The sequence below is a fragment of the Bos indicus genome, chromosome 4 (genome assembly GCF_029378745.1).
Source record: "Bos indicus isolate NIAB-ARS_2022 breed Sahiwal x Tharparkar chromosome 4, NIAB-ARS_B.indTharparkar_mat_pri_1.0, whole genome shotgun sequence".
Lineage (NCBI taxonomy): Eukaryota > Metazoa > Chordata > Mammalia > Artiodactyla > Bovidae > Bos > Bos indicus.
The window spans coordinates 54,727,359-54,746,092 of NC_091763.1; the positions used below are offsets into that span (position 1 = coordinate 54,727,359).

General features: G+C 36.2%; 1 protein-coding gene across 8 annotated transcripts in view; it reads right to left on the reverse strand.

The window, feature by feature from the left end:
• Nucleotides 1-18,734, reverse strand: part of FOXP2 (forkhead box P2) — a 661,054-nt gene that overhangs the window by 610,390 nt on the left and 31,930 nt on the right. The window contains exon 2 of one of the 8 annotated variants that reach the window (XM_070787809.1): nucleotides 15,291-15,354. The exons of 4 other annotated variants lie outside the window; for them this stretch is intronic. The gene's annotated coding sequence lies outside the window, so the exon portion shown is untranslated. Of the gene's footprint in view, nucleotides 1-4,997; nucleotides 7,703-15,290; nucleotides 16,522-18,734 lie in introns of those variants that run through there. 3 more of the 8 variants (XM_070787810.1, XM_070787811.1, XM_070787817.1) reach the window with 3 other exon arrangements.

Genomic DNA, 18,734 nt, shown 5'->3' on the forward strand with positions numbered 1-18,734 from the left:
CTGACTCTGTGTGACCCCAGAGACGGCAGCCCACCAGGCTTCCCCATCCCTGGGATTCTCCAGGCAAGAACACTGGAATGGGTTGCCATTTCCTTCTCCAATGCATGAAAGTGAAAAGTCAAAGTGAAGTCGCTCAATCATGTCCGACTCTAGCGACCCCATGGACTGCAGCCTACCAGGCTCCTCCATCCATGGGATTTTCCAGGCAAAAATACTGGAGTGGGGTGCCATTGCCTTCTCCATGTGTATGTGTGTGTGTATATATATATATATAAGTAAAGATATAGAAAGCAATTAGAGAATAACATAAAGTAAAATACAGTGAAGTTTAAATTATGAAGTTCAGCCTATACTCCCTAGCAGCAAAGAGTAGTAAAAAAAGAAATGAACAGGCATAGGCTTCTAAGTTTTCACAGAAAAAGTAATATCACATGACTTGTAGTTATCCATCATTAAATTAAAGGATACTTACCTAAAATATTCTAAAAACACATGAGTAGCCAAAGTGCAATTTTACCATAATTTTTTTTAAATATAATTTTTTAGCCTCAAGTTACTTACCAGTCAAAACAAAGTCTGCCATCGGGCTTTGAGTCAGAATTGTCCAGGGGCTAACATACTGATTATCTGCGATATAGCTAAATAGCCAATAATGTGTCACTAGGGCAAAGATGCACAAACAAGTTGATATCTATTGTATCACCAGGTCACAATAGTGTGCAAGCAACACACACAACATAATACTATTATCCTGGTTCACAAAGAAAAAAAACAAAACATAGAACTTTTAGTTAAAACCTCTGGATTTTTAGTCAAGGTTTTTCCACTAAATATCTAGGCTCAGTTATGAATGCTGAGCAGTGTTATTCCTAAGATATCTTCTTCCTCTGTAACTCTAGCCAACTGAGTATTCAACTTCCTCCCCACATTCCTGAATGAAAAGGACAAATCAGAGTGGAAGATGTGGTATCTCCAACATACCCAAGTCAAGAAGAAAAGATTCTGGCAGTCAGAGATCTAAGGTATTTCAGACAAAAGAAGCACAGAATGTTTTGTTTGTTTGTTTCAATGTCCTAAAAAGAAATGGAGAGTACGAAAAGGGACATAAGGCTAAGCAGCTAGGAAGAAAGAGGCTATTTCAAAATACTGGAGAACTTTACGCTATTGTGACTCTGTTTGGTTGTTTAAAAATTCTGAATTTCCCCAGAAGACTTTTAACTGGGTTTCCATTATCAGAAAGCATTTATTGAATGTCTAATTGCACAAACTGCTACACAAAGTTATTTACATAGTGATAGTCCTTGGCCACCTCATGCGAACAGTCGAGTCACTGGAAAAGACACTGATGCTGGTTAAGATCGAGGGCACCAGGAGAAAGAGGTGAAAGAGGATGAGACGGCTGGAAGGCATCACCAATTCAATGCATATGAACTTGGGCAAACTCTGGAAGATGGTGAGGGACAGGGAAGCCTGGCGTGCTTGGATCACATGGATCACGTGTGTCCATGGATCACAAAGGGTTGGACACGACTTGGCAACTGAACAGCAAAAGTCCTTGAATTCCCGGGCTTTTAAAATCTAGATCAAACAACACTAAAATGGCATGTTTCGGGACACTATAGACAATAGACTAAATATCTTTTGTCAAGAAATTTTTTAAAATTCAAGTTTTGGAGTGTTCAGATCCCTGACTAGTGACTAATTTGAGGGTAAATAGAAACTTTCAGAACTAATTAAATAAAAAATAAAGTTTTAAAAGTACATTAATAATAGGATATCTATACTGAAAATATAAGGCCAAGGCTAAGAATCTGCTAAATAAGAGATGAGTCATTCTGGGGGAGAAAGGACCTTTGCAAGAATTCAGTAATTTACAAGAGTGTTAGTAGTTTAAATTAGGATAAGAGGTGGTGACCTGATGTTGAATTCCCTGCTTTTAATGGCTACATCGCCTTCATTTCAGGATAATACTGAGCCATGATCAACCACAGATGATCATGTTAACTAAAGTAGGAGAAATGCATTGATTAGTAGTTGAGGTTTAGTTGCACATTAAAAAAGAGGTCTTTTGTTAATTCTGACAGTGAAATAGTAATTATTATTGGAATACCCTTAAAATTTATAAGATATTAGAAGCAAACAAAGCGCAAGAGAATTTAATTTACCACATACCAATTTCTGATCCTTATTCAATCTATTTTAATCATTAATTCAATGGTCTGTCCCTAATATTTGAATATACACAAATAACTATGTCCTGCATCTATTTTCATTGTCAAATTCAGTATAAATTTTCTGTCATTATCGTTTCTTATTCACAATACATTTAGTAAGAACTATGTTCTGTGTATTTCTCTATTTCCTTTATTTATTTTTATTTTCTAATACTGACTACAAATGTATAGCTACATGAAACAAGGAGTACTCTGGAAAAAGGAAGAGGGAAAGGAATAGTAAGAGAAATCTGATTTTAAATTGTTTTTAAATTGCAATAAAGTTATAAGTAGGCTTGTGCTCGAGCATTTCTGAGTACAACATCCATTTATTTCCATGAAGTTGAAGAAAACAATAAATGTTTTAGATAAAGACAGAATTTACAAACTGGAAAAAAAAAAATCTGTCCTTTGCATGCGCTAGCTTGATGCAATCACTTCTTTTATAATTCATCAATCCAATGCCTTTTTAGTCTCTTTATATTCTCTGGATATCAAAAAAAAAAGGGAAAGTTCTGACATTATATGCAGTTATTCACTGACAAGTAAAATTAATTACTGATGAGTTTATCCCTTCTGAGTTCTACATTTTTATTTATCATTACAGAATAGGTCTTTCCCACCCAAAATAAACATTAGGCATTGCAGCAGGCAGACTCTAAGGTGGCCCATAATGATCTCCATCATCTGGTACTGGTATTCATGTCTATAAGACATACTTAATCCCTTCCTCTTGAGTGTGGTAAAGACCAGTGATATAATTTTTAATGAAGGAGATACACCAAAAGTGATGAGATAACACCACCATGATTATATTACATAAGACTGTAACTCCCATTATCCTTATAGACTATCTCTACAGACCTTCTCCTTTGTTGACTTTGATAAAGCAGACTTTCATATGCAGAGACCTACATGGCAAGAAACTGAGGACTGTCTCCAGTCAATAGTCAGCAAAGAACAGAGGCCCTCAGTCCAAAAATCACAAGGAATTGGATTCTGCCAAAACCATTTAAGATTAGAAGTAGATCTTTTCCCAGATGAACCTTCGCATGAGACTACAGCTCTGACTGACACTGTGACTACGGTTTGTGAGGGACACTGAAGCAGAGTACCCAAGCTAAGGCGTGCCCAGATTCCTGAGTCAAAGAAACTATGTATGAAATGATTAGTCATCTCACAGTAATTTGATTTTTGTGGTAATTTGTTATCCAACTATAGATACCTCATATAGGCATCAACAAAAATTAAAGAGATTTGGGGAGAGGGAAGTAGAAGCATCTAAAAGACCAAGTTGAAGGGTAAACCACAGAATTATTTTGGTTTAATCATTTCAAGATGACACAGGTAGGAATAAATGATCTATAATGTCTTCCTCCACATAGCTCCCATCCAGGATAATACAATTACCATCTGAATACTAGACAGCTGCCAAAGGGCTGGACTTTTTCAAAACAAAATTATGTATGTCCCTTCATGACCAGATAATTCTAAAAGTCTATCATTTATTTCACTTTAATACATAGCCATGTGTCACTATAAGAATCATACAGGTTAATATACTATTTAATCATGACTGCTGACAGTTTTAGTTACTAAAGATTTAAGTCAAAATAATATTCCGGCAACATCAGTTAAGGGAGAGAGGCTTTTATAAAGACTTCTATATTGTTACATATCATGAGAATAAAGGCATTTAAGAAGAGTATACACTAATCTCACCATGACTATGCATTTGTGCACACACGCATCCACATAAATTTATCCACATAAATTCATACTGAGTATGTGTGCTATCATGTGCTTGAATATTTGCATAAATATACCTATCAGGTCTCTATGCATTATTCAAAACTCAGGTCAAGTGTTCATATCCTCTGTACTTTTTTTCCTGAAGCTCATATTAGAACAGATCGTTCCCATAGGTTGCTGGTTATAATGCTTAATTCACTTAATCTGCATTATGATCATGCACACACACACACACACACGCACACACACACACACACGCACACACACATACATCCCCACTACATTTTGTCTCCTTGAGAGCAATACTAAGTACTCTTCGTCTTTTAAATTCTTAAAGACATAGCACAGTATCTTCCTTGCCTTGCAGAGATTGCTATTTTTTTTTTAAGGAATCTATATGAAATTCAAATAAATTGTTATTTCTCCTTATTAATCCCTTTAAAAAGTTATGTTCTTCACTAGAACCAAGTTATCTTTTGTTTGATATGCACAATTTTCATAGTCCATATGAAAGTGAAAGTCACTCAGTCATGTCCAACCCTTTGTGACCCCATGGACTATACTGTCCATGGAATTATCTAGGCCAGAACACTGGAGTGGGTAGCCTTTCCCTTCTTCAGGGGATCTTCCCAACCAAGGGATCAAACCCAGGTATCCCACAAATGAGTGTTTTGTGGACTAGTGTGATGGGCATGTGCCCAAACTGGCCTATTATCAACCTAAGACCAAGAGAGGGGATCCCTCAATTGGAAAATCTACTCTAAAATTAAAAAGTGGTTAGGCTTTCTTTGGGTAGGAGGACCATCTTGTGAGACGGAAGGGCAAGAATTCTGACTCACTGAACACCAGGGACCCTGCTATGTTGAGGCTTTATAGTCTAGAGCGTGTGTGTGCATACTTACTGTCGTCCAACTCTTTGCAACCCCATGGACTGAGCCTGACAGGCTCCTCTGGCCATGAAAAATTTCAGGCAAGAATGGACTGCCTGAAAGAGTGGAGTGTTTACTACTTTCTCCAGGGGCTCTTACCCACCCAGGGATCGTTTGCAGGTGGATCCTTTACTGTCCAAGCCACCAGGGACGCCCCCAACCATCAGGAAACAGACTGACGCTTCTGCTCTGAAGCTGCGTTGAACAGGACAGCCACATTCTTACCTCACCGCCTCTTATTATATCACTTGGCCTTGGACAAAGAAAGATAAAACACAGTCTGTAACCACGAAGATCTCAAATTCTATTGGAAAGCAGATCTATAACAACAGATTGTGTCAAGTTATGACATAGATTAAAAGAGTCCTTTGTGAACTGAGAAATGGCAACACACTAATACAAACAAATAAATAAATGTCCCAATATTAGAAGAAATCCCAGGAAGCTTAGGAATCCACCCTAAAAAAGAATTTAAAATTTAAAACTAAATTATGGAATGATTTTAACAAAAGCATCATGATTTGATCCCCATGATTAGAATAAAAGCCAATTGCTTTCGAGAGGCTACTTAGTGTATTATCACTTTTAAATCCACGCATGGATAGTATTTAACATGAAAATGACCCCAGGTTTATTAGAACAGCACAATTAAGTTTGTAGTTAGGCGTGAGGGAGGACAGGTTATGTTAAGCAAATCACAGTATTCTTTTCCTTACAAGCCTACCTCCTCCCCAGGGCCAAACAATATATCTCCAAACCACCACTTTGGCTGTGGTTGGAAGATATATTTACATTATGCAAATTTTACAGGCAAACACACACACACACACACACATACATACACGATGAGATAAAAATGGGAGAGAAGCCCATAAAAGGAAAATCAAGTCAAAAATATTTTGATAAATCAGTTCCTAAGCATATATGCTCATTTTGTAAATTCTCCCATAATTTCATACAGAAGACTAATTTCATCTTGTCAAAAAGTCTTTTAATGTATGTAAACTTCCCAGAAGCATGGATTCTGTTATAGCTTAACATAATGTCAAAAATCTGTTTAATAAGAAAATGCTGTGTATGGCAAAAGACTCAAATACTTACTTTACAAGGATTTTTAAAAAATGTTCTACAAACATTTATGTACTTCAGAATAAACACAAGACCTTTATCAAACTTTTGCATTTCATACTGAACATTTTGTTTATACACAAAGCTGAGAGAAGTATCAAAGTTGTCTATTTAAAATTTATAAATGTGTAATCTGCAACTAGTCACAGAGAACCAGATTATGTTCTAACAAGCTACTGACACATTAGCAAACATTACACCATAAAAAAATCAATATATGGTGGTAAAACCTCTTTATAATTAAAATATATTTTACTAAATAAATGATAAATACATAACAGTTGCCTTTTTGTATTTGTATTTTCATTAATTAAAAAACAACATTTTTATTGCTATGCAATATATGTAGCTGACCACATAAAAAGTGGTAAAACCTGGGAAATATCTGTTTATTATAAAATTTCCAGTGGCTTGTTAATTTCTTATTTTGACTGTAAACTGTACTTTATCGCAATTCAATACTGCCAGCTTCAAAATATATCAGAATAAGAAGAGGCAAGTAAACTTGTGGAAAAATCAAGAAATATAAAACATTAATCACAGTGTTGTTCATTACACTTGCTGGAAACATACAAGTGAGTCACTTTTGCATAAAATTTATAACTGATGAGTACCACACCATTCCTTAAAAATTGTGTATAATTCAAATGCTACCTATACTACAGCATATAAAAAGCTTTAGATCTACTAAGCTTTCATGCTGATCCATCAACTTAGAAAATGTTTGTAAAATTTTTTAAAATGCAGTGTAAACATTTCAGCCCTGAACCTTCTTTCTATGCCTTTGAACCTTCTCTTTCATGTGCAATACCTGAAGGCCCACTGAGAATAACTGCTGAAAGCCCCAAAGATTGGTAAAACAGAATTTCTGACTCAGGAAATAAAGATCAGCTGAATAGGATTCCCATACGGCAATCCAGATCAATGGAAAAGCAAGCCCAGAAATTTACAGTATCTATCCTAGACAGTACAACATGAAGGTTGTGTTTCATTGCTGGTAACAAAAGTCCCAGTGGCCAAGAAAAAAAAAAAAAAAAGGAGATACAAAAATTGTAGATCCAGTAATAAGGAACTACACCTTATTTTGACATTTTGCTTTAAGTGGAATTAAAAACACTGCCTTTATTTGGCATCACTGATATGGTAAACAATTCTTGCAACCAAACTATTGCATTCTGCTGAAACAACTAAAGCAGTAATGAGACACGGATTAGTTTTAGGGAAAATCTGTACACATTTCCAGCAACTATCATCCTAGATGGTGATGATTTCATATGCTTTATGCCAAGAAAAATAATGATTTACTTCGCTTGTGAAGTAAAACTCAGAATACACCTATAAATAATTTAAAAACAAATTATAAAACCCGGAACAGTTTATTACAATACTCTTAAATTCTGATGTACTGAATAATCCATGTGGAACGAGAATTGCCTCTACAATACTGGTACTGGGTGGCACTCCAGTTGATATTTCAGGTCCTTAAGTAGCATACACTACCTCATAAGGCAATCCTTTCCCTTTTTGGACATGCCATTATTCTCAGCATATCTGGAACTGAGTAATTTGCATCTGTTTGGTCCTATTCTGACTACTGTGCTACATACATTCCCTGTTCTACATAACTATTCTCTTAAATATTGTGTACCATGGGCTTTCCCTGTCTCTTTGCTGCTGCTGCTGCTACTAAGTCGCTTCAGTCGTGTTCAACTCTGTGGGACCCCACAGACGGCAGCCCACCAGGCTCCCCCGTCCCTGGGATTCTCCAGGCAAGAACACTGGAGTGGGTTGCCATTTCCTTCTCCAATGCATGAAAGTGAAAAGTGAAAGTGAAGTCATTCAGATGTGTCCAACTCTTCGAGACCCCATGGACTGCAGCCTACGAGGCTCCTCTGTCCATGGGGTTTTCCAGGCAAGAGAACTGGAGTGGGTTGCCATTGCCTTCTCCACCCCTTCTCTTTAACTCTGCATTAAACAACCCAGTTCCTTACTCCAGTATTCCTGCAACATTGTTTCCCAATTCTTTGAAACTATGTTTATCTCCAGACACAACTTCAGTTTTAATTAAAGAGTGACATTCAAAATTTAATACAGTATTACACATAGGTTTCGGATAAGGCAATGGCAACCCACTCCAGTATTCTTGCCTGGAAAATCCCATGGACAGAGGAGCCTAGTAGGCTGCAGTCCATGGGGTCTCGAAGAGTCGGACACGACTAAGCAACTTCACTTTCACTTTTCACTTTCATGCATCAGAGAAGAAATGGCAACCCACTCCAGTGTTCTTGCCTGGAGAATCCCAGGGACAGGGGAGCCTGGTGGGCTGCCGTCTATGGGGTCGCACAGAGTCGGACACGACTGAAGCGACTTAGCAGCAGCAGCACAGATAGGTTTACCCATTTCACAACATTCTCTGCATCTCATCTAGCCACCATGTTTTTGTGTTTGCATTAGATTTCTACAGTAAAGACCCATATATTCATTGACCACTAGAACTCTTCTCTTGGATTTCTCAAACTCAGAATGTCCAAAATTGAATTCATCCTCTCCCTGACCCTTCACTTCTTCACTTCATCACACTCCAAATACACATCACCTCATAATTTTCCTACACAGTACCAGTGTCTAGGCTAGAAATGCTTAACCTATGAGCACTCAATCCACCTCCTTCGCCTCGTATCACCCAATTCCATCAAATCTGCCATTCAGTTCAAGAGTCTGGGCTCTAAGACAAACTGCTGGAGTCTAAATCATTGCTCTGCCCTAAGCAGTTGTGTGGCCTTAACAAGTAACTTAGCTTCTCTATGACTCAGTTTCCCCATTTTAAAAATGTTAATAAGATAATTTGCCTCATAAGGCTGCTGTAAGGACTAAATTAAATCATATACCCAATGTGCTTGGTAAAGTGATCAGTCTACAGCTCATAATGCACAGCAATTATTAGTTGCTATTATAATCATTATCACTGCCTTACTATCTCTCACATTATCATTCTCATCACTGCTTATTGTTTAGTTCAGGTCCTTCACTGTTTTTCATCTACATTATTGTTGGAGCTTCAAACTGTTGTCTCTGCTTCCCTTCTTGTAATACTCTTTTTTATATAACTTTGATCATGCCATCTCCTAGTTCCAAATGCTTTGATGGTTTACTATCACTCTTAGGTTAAAGGCACATTATTGAATGTGATATACAAAACCCTAGGTAAGATGGTAAATTTCTCTAGCCACATTTATCAGCTCTGTTCTCCTAGCACATGATGCTTGAGCCACAGTGATTTATCACCTCTGTTCTTCTAGCATGTGATGTCTGAGCCACATCTGATCAACTATAATTTGCTCAAAATCAGAGATTCTCAATTTTTTTTTTTTTTGGTGTGTTAACTAAAAGTGGCCAAAATACTCGGAGATTCTGCTCCTCACCCACCTAAATACCCCATCTTGTGAATGCTTATCTTCCAAAAGAAAAGGACTAAACAATAGGAGATATCATTATACAGGAATGTTTTCATGGGTGGTGTACATGTCTGCTTTAGCAAGAATGATATTTTTTAGTCACTAAGTCATGTCCAATTCTTTTATGGCCTCTAGACTGTAGCCCACCAGGCTCCTCTGTCCATGGGATTTCCCAGGCAAGAATGCTGAAGTGGGTCACCGTTTCCTTCTCCAGGGGATCTTCCTGACTCAGGAATCAAACTTGTGTCTCCTGCATTGGCAGGTGAATTCTTTACCACTGAGCCACCAGGCAAGTCCAGCAAGAATGATACAGACTGGTTTTATTCAAAGTACGGCTGAAAAATCAGCAGCATCAACATTACCTGGGAACTTGTCAAAACTTAACTATCAGACCCCACACCGATGTACTGAGTTAGAATTTCTGTGGATGGGGCCCAGGGATCTCTTTTGTAATAAGCTCTTCAGATTCCTACATTTGAGAAGTTCTGATGAAAAGCATGTATGGTTTGTTTTTCACTCATGATTTACCAACAATAAGACATGCAAGAGCTAAAAACTACTACTGATACAAGTATGAATTAACACTGAAGGATACAATCCTGAAAAAATAAGATGATGAATCTATACTAATCATTTATAATTCAGACGCAAGACAGCAGCAAACACCATGACCAATTTAAGAGAGCCCAACTGATATACTGATAACACATTCAAGAAAATACTGGTAATTCCAGCCACCTGTTTGTTGAGCATGAGCAGTTGGAACTTTACAACTTATCAGTATTTCATTGCACTTTGATTTCTGATGAAATACTAATATCTTGTAGCAGACTCTAGTAATGGGTTGCATTTTGGCAATGTTATATATATTTTAGTAAGCTTTAATATCCAACTTAGACTACTAGTAAGTATGAGCTACAGCCCATGGGGTCGCAAAGAGTTGGTCATGACTGAGCGACTAAGCACAACACAAGTAGTCCTTAATTGTTCTTCGAAGTAAAAACCTATGCAAATTTTTTCACTCATGAGAATGGAAGAATGGATTTGCATTTGGGGATTAATTTAATTCTAAAATGGACTGTCCTTGCCAATCAGGAGATGACCAACCAGTTTGTCAATTATTGCTTGAAAGAACCAGAAAAGCCCTCATTTTCAACACTGGTACATGAAACAATCTGCCAGTAACAATTCAGAGTTTTCTTCTGGGAAGCCTCTCCTGTCCCCACTCACCCATTCTGTGGCAGCAGTCCCTTCTCTGTCTACCTCTAACATGTTGTGCCAACCTCTGTAACTGTACTTACTGTGTAGTGAAAAATCTGTTAATTTTTGTGCCTGTCAAGATCTTCTCAAAGCTTGATTCTGCCTAGGTAAAGACAGGAGTAGTCAAAAAAATTCTTGGCTGATATATAACCAGTCATTTACTATACCTGTCTATTCTTAGCTTCCTCACATACTTTTTATATCTTCAGTCATTCTGAAAACCATTAATTTTTCCCATTTTTAAAATCATGCTTTAATGATGACAAATTTCACACAGAATAAGAAATTATGCATAAGGGCAGTATGAGGGGCATAAATTCTCTATTAATTCATTCATAATCTGGAATGAGAGCACAGTTTCTATTAAAACTTCACATTCTTTTTTGCCATTCTTATTCATAAATGTTACAAAACATTCAACCACTGTGAACCCAAGAAACAGCAGGTGGAAATATGGTAAAGGCTATGGTAGAAACACAACTAGAGTGGGAATTAAAAGATCCAGGTACTAACCTCAGCTTGACTAACAAACACTAGAACCCGATGCTGGGAAAGATTGAAGGCAAAAGGAGAAGTGGTGACAGAGGACAAGTGGTTAGATAACATCACCGACTCAATGGACATGAATGTGAGCAAGCTCTGGGATATAGTGGAGGACTGAGGAGCCTGGCGTGCTGCACCCCATTGGGTTGCAAAGAGTTGGACCCAATTTAACAACTGAAGAACAGCAACAACAAGAAACTATCCTAATTTATCAAGACCTCAGATTCTCCAGTTCTAAAATACAAATTTGAAGTAATCCATGGATATAATGAAAGCACTTGTCCCAGAGGTGGCTATAAAGATCAAAAAAGTAATGCAAATAATGTATATTGTAAACATTCCTAACAGCATTCACTATTATAATCATGTAACAACAAATAAGGGACCATAGGGCTATGCAAAACAGAATCATTTGTTATATCAAAGTAAAAATTTTCTCGTGAAACATCAAAATCATTTTCAACTGCCAGGTTTAGAGAGTTATTTAGACACAGGCTCTTACTAAAGATTCTGCAATCAACTCTGAATACTTGCCATGTAAAAAAAAAAAAAAAAAAACTGGGATGGGAGAGGGGAGGTGTTATCCCAGCTTCACAGGGATAGTCCCCAAAGGATAATCTTAAATTGAGACATAGGGAGGCATGAGTGCCCTTAAAGGAGCCAAGACAAAATGTCAAAAGCTTGAGGAGGAGGTAATTCTCTTGTGAAGACAACCCCTCACCAAATCCTCGTCACCTTCCATCAAATCACTCTTCTTTCACATGAATTGTTAACCATAGTTACCCTATGCATTTAAAATTTAATCTCATATATCTTACTATTATTTTTTCTTACTGTATACTGTATTTTCTTACCCAACTTTCAACCTCTATTCTTTGTGTCACATTTTTATTCAATTAACTCTTACCCTTAATTTCCAGAGTTCTAATACTAATCTTTTTTTCCCCTATTGCTCTCATTTACAGCTATAATTTTAAATACCTTGAGAGCTACCATTTTAAACGTCTTAGATATTTCAAATTTTTACTCTGACTTTTGATTTTAATAATATTCTAGTCTTCTTAAACATTTTCCCCTTTGTCATTTTTGCATTCAATTTATTTATTATTTATGATACCCATTTTTAGGGCCAGCAAAATGTTAAGTCCAGAAAAGAGCCTAAAGAAAGTTCTTATAAGGTATGGCAGTTCTTATAAGGTATAACGTTCTTATGGTATAAGTTCTTTTAAGGTTCTTAGAAGGTATGGCAGCTTTCATTTTTGCAACTTCTTCTGCCACTCCAATTCCCCAAAAGATTCACTGGCCTAGTCCTCTCCAAAAGACCTTTAGCTCCCATGGGACAAAGCCCACTAATCACTCCCCCCAGAGCCACAAGGCTTACTCAGCAAATGACATCTGGATTTGCTCCAGTGATGTTGTTAGTTAACTTTTCATGTTATCCAGGCTTTATGCAAGCTATTCTGTGTATTTTAAAAATCCTAACTCTAAAATATGTAACAAACAGTATTTGGGTCATTATAAACTAAAAGACATGAGGAGCCATTACAACCAGAGGGATAATATGAAAATAAGTGTTTGATTACTATGTTATAGAACCTACTAGAGAGGTATAAAAGTGTCCATGAGAATGGCATTGAAACATGTATAATATCATATATGAAACGAGTCACCAGTCCAGGTTCAATGCACGATACTGGATGCTTGGGGCTGGTGCAATGGGACGACCCAGAGGAATGGTACGGGGAGGGAGGAGGGAGGGGGTTCAGGATGGGGAACATGAGTATACCTGTGATGGATTCATGTTGATATATGGCAAAACCAATACGATATTGTAAAGTTAAAAAATAAAATAAAATTAAAAAAAAAAGAAAAACGCCATCATTCCTTCAATAAATATACATTAAGCAACTACCCTGTGCCTATACTCTGGAAGACACTGATATAGCAAGGAAAAAAAGAAAATAAGAAAATCCCTATATCAGAAATATGGACAGTTAACACATATTTCAAAAGACCATATTGCATTAGCCAAGCAAGCGCTGGAAGCGTCTTAGACAATGACAGTGAATTTGGGTAAACTCCGGGATATAGTGGAGGACTGAGGAGCCTGGCGTGCTGCACCCCATTGGGTTGCAAAGAGTTGGACCCAATTTAACAACTGAAGAACAGCAACAACAAGCAACTATCCTAATTTATCAAGACCTCAGATTCTCCAATTCTAAAATACAAATTTGAAGTAATCCATGGGATATAATGAAAGCACATAGAGAAAAGCAGATTCACTTAGGTGACAGGTAGTCAAAGGGACACAGTAATTATTGATTCAAAACAAAACAGCCATATAAGTTATGTTCTTTTTCTGTTTCACACAAAGTTTATAAATTTTCATTTGTTTCAAGTAGAGAACTCATTTATTATCTTTATTTCAGTTCTTCCAGGATTTCAGTTTTTCTCTTTGGTTACTGTTTTCAATCTCTGATTCTCTAATGCGAGTAAAAACTTTAGAATAATACAACTTCAATATTTTTAGGCCATCAGGCTCTCAAGTCCACCAGCCATCACTATTAGGTTCATTCTAAGAGCTGAACATCAATAACTATAAGACACTGTGGGACTAGAAATAACACAACCAAACCTTCTGGAAGGAAAGCAATGTTTTATATTCCAAATAAGAAACTCAAAGAAGAAAGATCTTCCAGGAAGAGATCTATAGTACACTGTTGAAAGCATTCAAATCCGTAGCACAATGAGAAATTAGGGATTAAACACATAAATTAGGAGTTGTTGTGTCAAAGAATTTAACTGACGTTGTGGAAATGAATAAAGTCAAATAGGAAACTGTATAATAATAAAATTTTTAAAAGAGTACAATATACCTTAATCCTTCTCATAATCAAGCTCACAGAGTTGTGCTTTGAAGATATATCTTTGGGCTTTACAGAAATACACAAAAGATCCCTTCAGAAGATCTATTGCTGGAATGTGGTCAAGGACATAGCCCCTTATGTATCACTCATTACTCTCTCCTGTTAAGGCCTGACATGAGAAGTCTCTTATAGAATTTAGTCCAAGGAATGGCATTCCCTTTTCTGAAGAATGCTATTCTTCCTTCTTTTTCAAAATGGATGCTCTAAAACTAACTGCATTCCACTTTAACTACTAGGAACCTCAGAAGCAAATTAGCAGCTTAACTACAGGTCTCCTGGTCTGCTTTCGGTAGACATCTGCCATTATTTTCACTTTCTGTACTGCATCCTGTAGCTGCATGAATTCCTATATTCGTTTATCAATTGCTGCATAGCAAACAACTCCCAAGCTCAGCAACTGAAAACAACAGCTTATTTCTGATAAGTCTGTGAGTAAGGTGTATGGTTCTTATTAGGACCTGGAATAGGCTCACTTTGCAGCTGCATTCACCTGGTAGGTTAGCTCTGGCAGAATTCCCTTGGGCCCAGTAGGCCTTGAACAGGCTAGATGTCTCCATATGGCCTTTCATCTTTGGGAGGCTAGAAGAGGCTTCCTCAATGGGGACAGTGGCATTCCAAGAAGGCCAGAACTTATCATCTGTCTACTTGCATCATATGTGCTTACGTCCCACTGGCCAAAGTGAGTCAGACACGTATATAAGCCAGAGTCACTGTGTACGTGACTCACTGCAAACGATTAATGTGGTCTTCCTAATAGGGCTATTATTAATACTTACTTCTCTTGCAATCCTCCTAATACTTGAATGTTATTCTTTAACAAAGTTTATTTCCTATCTGCTCCATATCTTATCTTTTTAAGAGCTAAAATATTCCTTATGGATGTTCTAAGCTCATACTAGTCCAACATATCAGTGAATGAATGCTTATGTAGGATTCAAAAGTATTTTAAAATTTAAAATGTACCATATGCCACAGCAAATGCTCACTCCCAAATTCTTAAAGATCTCACAAAAGGAATAAAAATTCCTTTGAATTTAAGTTGCAAAAGCTTTTATAAACATTAGTGCCAATCAGTTCCCTCACCATGAAGAAATGCCTCAGTTCCACTGGTGATGTTCCACACTCAAGCTCTTGAGGCACTCTGTACCTGTAATCAATAGCAAATGTATTATCATAAAGTATCCAAAATGCCTGCAATCTTAAAGTCAGAAAAAGAACCATTATCTACATGAAGTACTTCTATACCAACTACTCCAGTTAGCAACCCAAGAAGATGCTGAACAAATGTAAAAATGTTAATCTGAAGAACAGAAAATAATATAAACAAAATGCCAAAATATCACCAAAGAATACATGTAAAGATGAAAGAAATTCATTAAACTTGTTTCATCTTACAAGTATTTTTAAGATACCTTAGTTAGTGTTAGTGTTAGTCGCTCAGTCGTGTCTGACTCTTTGTGACTCCATGGACTGCACCCCACCCAGCTCCTCTGTCCATGAGATTTTCCAGGCAAGGATACTGGAGTAGGTTGCGATTTCCTTCTCCAGGGGATCTTCCCAACCCAGGGATCGGACCCAGGTCTCCTGCACTGCAGGCAGATCCTTTACCGACTGAGCTACAAGGGAAGCCCTAAGATACCTTACATAACTTTAAAGATAAGTTGAACAGGCATTAAAAAATTAAACTATTAAAGACAAGACTATAGTCTTGGGGCTAGTTTTAATATGTACTTTTGTATCCCACTGGCTTTTTTTAAAACACCAATTTCAAATTCAAGATTGTATGTTTTTGTGAAAATGAATGGGCTTTGGAATAAGATGCGTGAGTATGTGACTTGAAGGGTAACTAAACTGGTATCACATAAGGTGGGTCTCTGGACTGCCAAGGTCTGCACTATGACTGGGGCACACAATACTAAAAAAAAGTCAAAACAGCCCTTCTGGCTGCAATTATGATGCCAAACAAGATGCTGTGCTGTGAATAGGTGGCAAAATGCTTCAGAGATTTTTCCACCAGGGGAGACAAAATGTGGAATTTTACTGATGCACAGTAGACTTTTTTTGTTGTCGTTAAATTAGGCCAACAGCAGAGTTATTTTTAGATTAGTTACTTCACTTTCTCTTCTTAATGGGCTGGTATACAAAATAGGACAGAAAATGCACCATATGCCGCAGCAAATGCTCAAATCCTAAATTCTTAAAGCTCTCATGAAAATAAAAGATATCTCTATCTTAAAATATGAGACTTCCATTCAGATGCAGTTAAGACTATAACTAATCTGACAGATATTTATCAGTTAACAATAAAATAAATTATATATTTTTACTTCAAAAACTAATATTTTGGAGGTTTTTTTCCCTTTCATCATTTTTTAGTAAAATAAATAAGCTGTAAGGAAAGAGATAAAGTGTGAATGAATGCACTGACTTAGATTTATGATTAAAAGTTAACATTTAAATCATAGAGCATTTTCAAATCCTACAGTGACTAACATAGCTCTTGATTTCCTCAAGTTACAAAATTTAGATGACTCATCGACTTGCTCTTTCATAAACTCAACCTAAAGTCTCTTCAGGAAGGCTTAATTTTATAGAAAGATAAACTTTTAAAACTTTCTCTTTGGAAGCATGCTTGTTGCTTGGGCTATAACACTGACTGAAGAGGACTCAGGCCCTACCTGTCCCTGGCTCTGTGGTCTGCTGGACACAAACACTGCTAACTGCCTTCAGCAGAGGGACCGCTTCTGAACATCTACTGCCCACCAGACTGTACAAGACACTTAGCCTGAAACATTGATTAACCCCACAACAACCAGATGAAGCAGGATCCTCACTGTTCCCCAAGTTTACAAACAAGGACCACAAATCCCGAAGGTTAAATATTTATTCTAATATACTAGTAAGGTCAACCCTAAGCAAGAAAATAAACATGACTGTGATACTGTAAAAAAAAAAATATATATATATATTCTTTGTATTTCAACATGATGATATTCTCGTTTTATGATTGCAATCATGCTCCACAAAACTATACTATTATTTTGATTTATACTACTGTTATAAATTATGAAGATGACAGAATGCATAACATTAAAAACATATAAATGTACATAATATATAATATTGGTAAAAGTTAACTGCTTTAAAAAGAAATTCTCCCCACTTTTATGAATGACATATATAATTAAAACCATATTATGAAATTTTAAAAAATTAAATAGATTAATAAAGTCAACAAACATCTTTAATACAGCAAAACAATTCATCATGTTCTCTGAAATGCCCTGATTTTATTAAAGTAACAAAAGTGCAAGACAACAAACTGCTGTCTAACCCACCTCACACAGTTTACAATTAAGATGAGAAAATAAAGTTCTTATCCCCTTTAAAAAAGTAAGTAAAATGTCTAATGTCTTAATATTATTTTACTAAGATATAGTCTTGTGAGTTCATCATATGTTAAATGTACAGTTTATGTTTTTCCCTAAAAAAAGGGCAGATGAATATTGCTATAGTTCACCATTTTAAGTAATCTAGCTTTGAAAAGACTAAATGTAGAAATTAAATGATACATCTTTAAACTAATACTGATATTTAGGCATAAACATTAATTGCTAAAAAACACTGGTATGCTGATAAATTGGAGTTTTCAATCAAAACTATATTCACATATAACCTCAAGAGATAAAATGTATGACAAAAAACTAGGAAACCTAAAGAATATCATAATTGCTTCAAATGTTATTAAACCAACAATACTAATGAACTCCATGTATAAAGGATACCTTACACATGTGTGCTAAGTGGCTTCAGTCATGTCCAACTCTTTGTGACCCTGTGAACCATAGCTGATGCATACACAATTTTCACAGTTAAAAATACACTTAAGATAATTGGCATTTTGATATAATCCTAAACACCTTAATTCTGAGATATAACGTCTAAGAATAATCAGGTCTAATAGCGAGAAAAAAAATACTAGGCTGAACACAAGAAAAAGTATTCTAAAAACTTTAAAGAAATCATAATACCTTGCCAATAAAAGTGTTAACAAAAGCAAAAAACTGAATAACTAAAAATGTCAAAGACTGCTTTTAGAGACGAATAGACTTTGACTGGAAAAGAGGAACAGAGAGGTTTATATGCATTTAAACTTCATCACACTTTGTGGCAGACAGTGGTCTTGGTCCTAAAATGAAATTCCATGTCTAAATTACTGTTAAGCAATTTTTATCTAGCCGGGTCAATTAATTTTAAAGAGAGCAACCCTGAAAATAAGAAACAAGAAAGAGGCGAAGTCCTCTAAATAAAATTATAATGCTAGACTTTTATTGAACGTTAAACCTGGTGCATACCCTTTTTTTCTATCAAGTAAATAATCCACTTGGAAGGTATATATGGGGGAAAAAAAACAAATAAACCAACTTTAAAGAAGTAGCAAAATGTCCTGACATTCTTATCAGTTGATGTAACTATATCTAAGCACTTTATGTTTTATCTTTCTCTGGTTGCTAAATTCACATTTAA